Here is an 8,262-nt window from a genome sequence, read left to right on the forward strand (position 1 = left end):
TACAGTCTGCTAAAAATCACAGCTAGCATTTTCAGAGACTTACCATCTCAAATTTTGAGAGTAAAGAGGTCAAATGCAGGTGATAAAAATAAGTAAAATGAAAAACATGAAAAACATGTAAATACTCATATGCCTTAGCACAGAAATCCACCAACAGGAGATCTGTCCTATTACTATGATGGGGAAATGTGTACAATAAACGTCACTGTGTGCTCATGACCTCATAGTTTACATTCTAAAGTCTCTACACAATATTGAAAAGGCTGCACTGGACAACGACGGGGGGACCGGAGCCATTACAAGGTCCCCTTCAAGTACTGGAGGTCAGGCCTCTATCCCCGCCTTCGCAAGATTAGAATTGCCACAGCCCTTCTATACTTAGAGAAGGGAGGAGATGTCAGGGGCAGCCCTGCTTACACACTGATGGCCTAAAATCAGCCATAGGCCTAAAATCAGCAATAGGCCTATCATACATGTATACTAACACCAAGTCTTGGGTCTCAGTGGAAAAACATTGAAACAGATGGCTGTAAACAGGCAGCTTTGTGGAAATTTACAAGCCTGAGTAGTCATAGACCTTGTAAATAGATAGCCTGGGCAGACAATACCAACTTAAATAAGGACAAGTGAGTCATAGGCAGAATCATAGTGACTTGTCCCATGAACCTTCACCCAGCCGATACCCGGTTCTGAAAGATATCTGTATTCCCCCTGAACACCCACACTCCAGTGTCATCCCCTTCCCCACATCCTGCCTTTCTGTGTTTATAACCCCTGTGTGAATGAATTATGATTTGAGAAAAAATAAATGAATTATTTAAAAAATATTGAAAAGGCTGGTGTGAAGGAAGTGGATAAATAATGCTACATATTAAAATCAAACCCCTGCAGTAAATAAAACAAATTAAACAGCCAAGTAGAACACAGGGAAGGAAAATAAAGGTGCACAGATGTGTGAGGCAAATTCCTGGAAAGCTTCAAAAGAAATTTTTAGTGGTTTTAGTACTCATCATGGAGACTGAAATACCTTTTGAAATGGCAAACACAGTGAGCATGGCACCTCTAAAATATCTATAATTTGACCTCAATTAAAGTCTAAAACATATATTGAAAAATGTGACTGTTTTTCAACATCAGAAGATACAATGGTGCTCTGTCTTTGAAATGACAACATCTTGAATATTGTAAGTTATTATATAACTTGAATCACATAAATTCTGTAAATGAGAATTTATTCTCCAAAGGAGAAAATGGATGGAACCTAGAAGAGGAGAAAATGAAAATATTTAGGTTAGATGTCATTTACATAGCTGTGATATGTATGGTTTAGGCCACACGAATCATTTCAGAGTACCAAATAGATATAATTGCAAATTGGAGGGTTAAGGATAGGCATTTTTAAAAATACATAAAGTATCATAGAGGTCATATGAGGAAAATATCAGCAATTTTGTTTATTGACACATGTGACACAGTGACTACAGAACGCAAAATTGGCTTTATAAGATATACAGTGGATGCACATTTGAAAATGGTCTTGTTTAGTTGATATGAACTCTTCCATTTTGCCTGTTCATTTTCAATAAAGAGTATTCTCTTGATTTGTGGTGGCTATCACCTTTTAGAGTCGACAAGCTTTACGTAACTGGAATCGACAAGCTTTACGTAACTGGAATCTGGCATGTCCCTTTGCTCAGCACTTTGCTAACACAGAGTGGTCTCAACTTTCTTATCTCTTCTTACTTATCAAACTTCTGGCACTTTCTTTTTTGAAAAATTGTTCTGTTACTCCTATCTGAGCTCTTTCCACCTTTCTCTATTCCTCAGTTAATGAGCTGCCCCAGATCAGCTGCCTATGAAGCTTATAAAAAACAAAAACGAAAGCCCTACCATAATCATCTTCATGACTTGATATTTATTTCTAGTTAAAATTCAGAATTCTTTGCTTCATTTTTATACAATAGAACAATATCTCATTCTTGAACATCCACAGTGTTCAATTTTAGCATGTTATCCTGGCCCTCAGCTGCTCAGATAAAGTAATTTTAGCATAAGGAGAGCATTTGAAAGCTAAGCTTTACAATTTTATCCCCCTCCCCTCTTATAACAAAAAAATCCAAAGTACCTTTTTTTTTTCACATAAAGAAAAAAGATCATCCTGAAGCCAAACAAATAGGATGTAGGTGGCACACTCAAGTAAGATAATCCCAAGCGTCTATTTATAAGGCTCTATTTATAAACTGCAAATCAGGATAAGTCACATGGCTAGAGTAACAAACTCAGATCAGTTGCATAATAGCTATTCCCATTTCTTAAGGCAAAGAAAAGGGCATGAGCATCAGAACTTATAAACAGAAAGTGCCGTGAGGTATTGACTGGATAGAGACCCATTCAAGCAACAAAGCTAACTGAAATAATCTTGCTAAGAGCTGTACAGAGACATAAATACACTGAATCCATTATGGTTTTGATCAGGCATCCTGAAAGGTTTACCAAATGTCTAAGAAAGCATGGAGGCTAATGCTTCATTCTGATTCTGTTTTCTGGAGGTGTAGACAAGGTGGAAAAGATTCAAAGTACAATGAAATTGGCGAAGATACCAGAAATGGAAGGTATACATATTTACAAAATCTCTGTGAGAGATAGTCAAATTATAGCTCAGACACACCATCAGATCTACAGACTAAGATTTCTCAGGAAGTAGATCCTCTCCAGGAAGTTCGGCACACAGGCCTGATTTAGTTCTAAGATAGTCTGATCTGTTGACCTTAGAGTTGGGGAATTGTATTCTATTTATGGAAACAATTGGAATCATCATTCTTCTTGTACTGTATTCTCCCTTTGGTACAGTCCCTAGAAAACACTTTGATAATATATATATACTTGTAGTATATATTAGCAATTCGGGTGCACTTAGGAATCATTTAGCCTTGCCTTTCACATATGAAGACAGACTGAGGACAATGGAGTAGCCCATCATTTAGTAACAGAGTTGAACAAAGTGCTTGTTTTCAGCCTATGCTCTTCACATCTTACCATACACAGATACTCTCTTGCTTTAGAATCATGATTAGCAAATTAATCAGTCTTTGAGGATTGTCATTATAATCCATTTGTTCTAGATTTGATTTATTTTTTAATAATTAACTTTTGTGAACTTTCCTTTTTTTCCCATTTGATGAAAGATCTCTGGGGTGTCCAAATAATTTTTCTTGATGACAGTGTCTCTCAACTTTCAACCCATGAGCTCTACATGATTGCAATATTTCAGGCTATACTTTCTCACTCATAGAAACTTCTGTTTGTGAATGACAGAATTATATTTAAAACAAAATTAAAAATAATCACAGTCTCTTTAGATCTAATCTTGTCAAATGATTTTAATGAACACTATTCCAAACAAAGTTTTAGATAAAGATTTTTCCCCCAAAATACCAATCATTGATGAACAGTCTACCTATAGACGGTTGACATAGAAGTCATCAGAAAATAGAACGTTTATATTGATAAAATTAAAATTTATAGACATAGCATTCACTTACTGGATAACTGAATAATGCAGTAGTGATGAATAATCTTGCAATACAAAAGAGCTTTGTCACCAAAAGCAGCATCTCAATTCTTTTCATTTAAGTGGCCAAAGCTATTACAATACTCAACTATCAAGACCTTATTTTACATGAACTAACTACACAGTCTGAATTACAATAAATTAGTCATTTAATAAAAGAGTGTGAATATAGAGCTCTGAGGGTAGGTAGCAAGAGAGTATTGGGTTAAATACTTCATTTTGCATATAATAAAACTGAAACTCAAAATTCTTTTTCCATACTCTAAGCAATTCTACATTATCTCTAAAAGAAAAATAAACTTACCTAAAGACAGATATTACTGATAATGTATATAGCAAATTAGAACTTGACCAATAAAAAATGAACAATGCAATTTGATATTTAGAAGGATAACTAAGTATTATTGGGATTAAATATGTGACATGCTTAGAGTTATATTTACAAGAATTAATATGATTTTTGGAATCACTTAGGTGGCTTGAAAAGGGTCCAAATATGTACAGTCTCAAAGAAAGAAAATACGTGCAATGTGAGCCACTTATCATGAAAGATAATATTTACTTTTTAATAAATCATATTAGCCCCCTGTTCTAGATCAGACATTGTGTTTGCAGTAAGTTTACAATGGAGGTCAAAAATCTAAGATTTCAAAAGCAGCATCTCAATTCTTTTCATTTATGTGGCCAAAGCTATTACAATACTCAGCTCTCAAGACCTTATTTTACATAAGTTCAACCACTTAACTCCTGTGGCCCACCATGTGCCATTCATTACTTTATGTCAGTCACTAGTACACCATTATAATAGTGACTTCAAGGACTCTGTCCACACTCACCTATCTTCATGTATAAATTAGACTGTTATTTCAGGCAGGAGTTTTAAATAGCTTATTAGAATTATTTGTTCTCATTTCAAAACGTTGATACTTCATGTCCTGCAGAATATTGACTCTTGTCTTTTCTATTTATTTTGTTAATTTGGTTAACTATTAATTTGTGTGGGATCCAGTTTTAGAATTCAAACCAGTGATGCTAACTTTTCATTCCACATTGTCCCTCAAAATAAGAGTACCAGAAAAAAAAAAAAGTATCTCTTAAAGAATGCAGTCTTTTTGTATAATACAGTCTAGAATCACTGATTGCTAAAGTTTCGGAAAAAGTAAAACCTAATCTTTTTAGTGTAAATTTTACTTATGCCTGACATGTTTGGTAGCAAAGAACCTGAAATGAGATAATCCAGAAACTTAGGGCAAAACCAAATACTACTGTTCTAAAAAAGTAAACTATATAACAATAAAAGGGGTCCTAATGACATTCTGTTATACTCATAGATAAGAGTCTCAGTGATCAGGGAACCCTGAAGGAAAGAAGGAAGAAAGGATGTAAGAACCAGAGTGGATTAAGAAGCTGAACACACACACACACACACACACACACACACACACACACACACACTTGGGGGGGAGGGGGAGGAGGAGAGGAAGGGGGAGGGGAAGGGAGAGGGGGAGGGAGAAGGAGGGGGAGGGGGAGGGGGAGGGAGGGAGAGAGAGAGAGAGAGAAAGAAAGAACAAAAGGCCTTGCTAATCTACATCATATAAAGCTTATATGAACTCATGAACTCACAGTAATTGGGACAACAAGCATTGAGCCTGAACAGGACTACACCAGGTATTTTGTTCATGTATTATGCCTTCCAGATTAGTGTGCTTATGGATTCCTGAGCATGCATGAAGGATTGGGCCCCTGCTTCTTGTACTTTCCCTTCGGCTCTTTTCTTGCTTTTTAATTTCATTGTGTTTGCTTTTGTTTTATCTTATTCTATTCTATTCTAATATATGTTATATTGTATCATATTATAATAGTATCTCTTATAAGCCTGCTGTTTTCTTTCTAATTAGAGACAGAAAGGTAGTTGACCCAGATAGGTGGAGAGGTGGAAAGGAAGAAAGATGAGCAGAGGAAGGGGGAATCATAATCAGGGTATATTAAGTGAGAAAAATTTTTTCAATTAAAGACTCAGGAGATAAACAACTCTGAGTCTCCAAAAGTCTGTGAAATGCACATGATTCAAAAAGGCTCTTAACTCTATGCTTATTTGAGCAGGAAGACACTCATTTCTTTGTCTCCTATATAGTGTATTCCATGATTCCAGCTTTTGTATGCTGTTTCTAATATTGGATGAGCTTTTGATGTAACATTTATGTTGGAGTTGTCCATGTTCCTGTAAATAACGTCAGTAAACTTATGATTTCACACACACACACACACACACACACACACACACACACACACAAAGACCACATAAATTTTATTGCTGCTTTTCTGTACTTTTGTGACATTTTATTCTAGGAAATTTTCCAGAGTGAAGCTGTTGTGTTGTTTTGTTAACAGTTGTATCAATAGGAGTCCCCATAGCATACAAATTGATTATTTCATGAATAGAAGGATGCATTGTTTGGCTGATATATTTATATATAATTTTTGTGTAAATATATATGGCAAAAATATATGGATAATTCTTAAAATTCTATCAATAGCAGCATTCATTGTTACTTCTATAATATAGAAAAAGTAATTCTCATTAGATCCTAAAGTAAGTTTTTATTAATTAATTAATACTAAAATATACATGCCTGGTATATTAATTTAATATTAAATGTATACATGCCTAGTTCATGTGGAAAGTCTCTATCTCCTTAAATATTTGAGTCCTAAAATTTTGCACTTGGCATGGTGGTGTAATTCTGGCACCACCATGTAATTTGTAGCATTGTATTGCAGTATATTATTAAGTGAATGCAAAAGAATCATGAATTTAAGTCTAGCCTTGGCTATAGTGAAACTTTGTCTCAAAAAAAAAGAAAACAAATGAAACAATAAGAAACAAACATCTAGAAATCTCTGTTCTTATTTTGGGCCACATATCTTAAGCAGTGCACAGAGCAGTTTATGCTACTTGTGACCTTATATTATATTCAAGGAATAGTGGAAAAAGGAAAGAACTCTTTTACTTTGTAATCATACCACAGTATTCTATTTTATTCATTTTCATTTTACTGTCACAATTATGAATGCTAGAAGATTGTAAATATCTTCCTCTTTCATTGACTTAAAAATGGCTTGAAATCACAAAGCTACTTAATACAAAAGTAAATAGAGTCAAGATTGTTGTGACAGCTTATGTAATTCAACATGTAATTTCAATCTGTTTTAAGGTAGTAGGATCAAGATATGTTGTTTATACTTCAAGGGGTATTCTGCTACTTGACTTACTCAATAAAGGTAAAATATTCAGCAGTAACTGTGCATCTCCAAAAGTTTCAGTGACTAATGCATGCAGTACTTCGTGCTGTCTGAGTGGTAATGAGACTTGAGATTGCTCCAAAACTTTAACGAATGAACTGAGTTTATCATGTATATTAGCAAGCTGAATAGTATTAAAAGCCAGATGTATTGATAATATTATTTAATTTTCTAAAATACTTAACATATTTGTTTTCCAGCAGATAATTTGTAGCCTCGAATTAACATATATTATCAATGGGATTCGTGGGTGGAAAATTAAGGAGTTTAAAATCCTCTGTAATGATGTGTTAAATTTGTGCATATCTACATTTCAATCTGTTACAAGGTACAGAATTTTAATCTCAGATTTCTTAAATGCCAAAGTCTACATGTGATGATGGATGATAATTATTAGCTACAAAAGAGCACTTATTAATTAAAATAAATTAATCTCATGAGTTAAAAGCCAAAACAAAACAAAACAAAAGAAGCAGTTTGCTTTGGGCCATGTAAAGTTACTATTCAACACAAACTGAATAAATATTATGTAAAAAAATTTCTTTTCTATGTAAATATTAAAAATTCTTGTTAGTGTGCATATGAATGCATATATGCATTATATGTAGCTAATCTGACTATTTGGGGGAGAAATAAATAGAACTTGCTTCATTTTTTATAACATTCTTTCTCCACAGTGACTAGATATATTTAGCATCACTCTAAATTTTCAATGGCAAATGGTAAATTTACCAACGGAAGTCAACGATCTTTGGATTACTTGGGACATTTTCTTAAAAACAGGAGAATTTTTAAAAGGAAAGATGTGCAGAAAGAATCTCTTGTTTACATTCAGTGACTCAGTCATATATAGAGAGACAATACCTGTGCATGTAATAATATAGCAGTGTTCTGAAACATAAAACATGAAGATATATGCTCCTCGGGTAGAGCCGCCATGAAAGTTTAAAAGATTTCCTCACAGAGGGAAATGACTGATGACAGACTCTGTCAAATCATGTGGTAGCACCCAATGTTATACAGCACGAGAAGACATAAAATTATACTTTATAATGAAAGTTGCTTAGAGATCACTTAGTCCAGAACCCATTTTGGGAAGATAACCCCCTCTTGAGACATCTTACTAAGACACCTCTGTGCTCAGTGTACATTCGTCCAGTGACGATTGATAACAGGTCCTCTTTCAATTCAGCTCATTTATTTCTTTACAAATGAATAAAAATATCTTGCTCATTGTTATTTTACCACACTGTAACTTACATTGTTTGTGTTTTATTTTGCTTTAAAAGGACAATTTGATATCCTTGAATAACCAACTGTATGAACCAACATCTTTATAAAAAGTTATTTTATCAACTGACATTATCTTGTTCTAATAATTCAGTGTA

The sequence above is a fragment of the Grammomys surdaster genome, unplaced genomic scaffold (assembly GCF_004785775.1).
Source record: "Grammomys surdaster isolate TR1022 unplaced genomic scaffold, NIH_TR_1.0 126091, whole genome shotgun sequence".
Lineage (NCBI taxonomy): Eukaryota > Metazoa > Chordata > Mammalia > Rodentia > Muridae > Grammomys > Grammomys surdaster.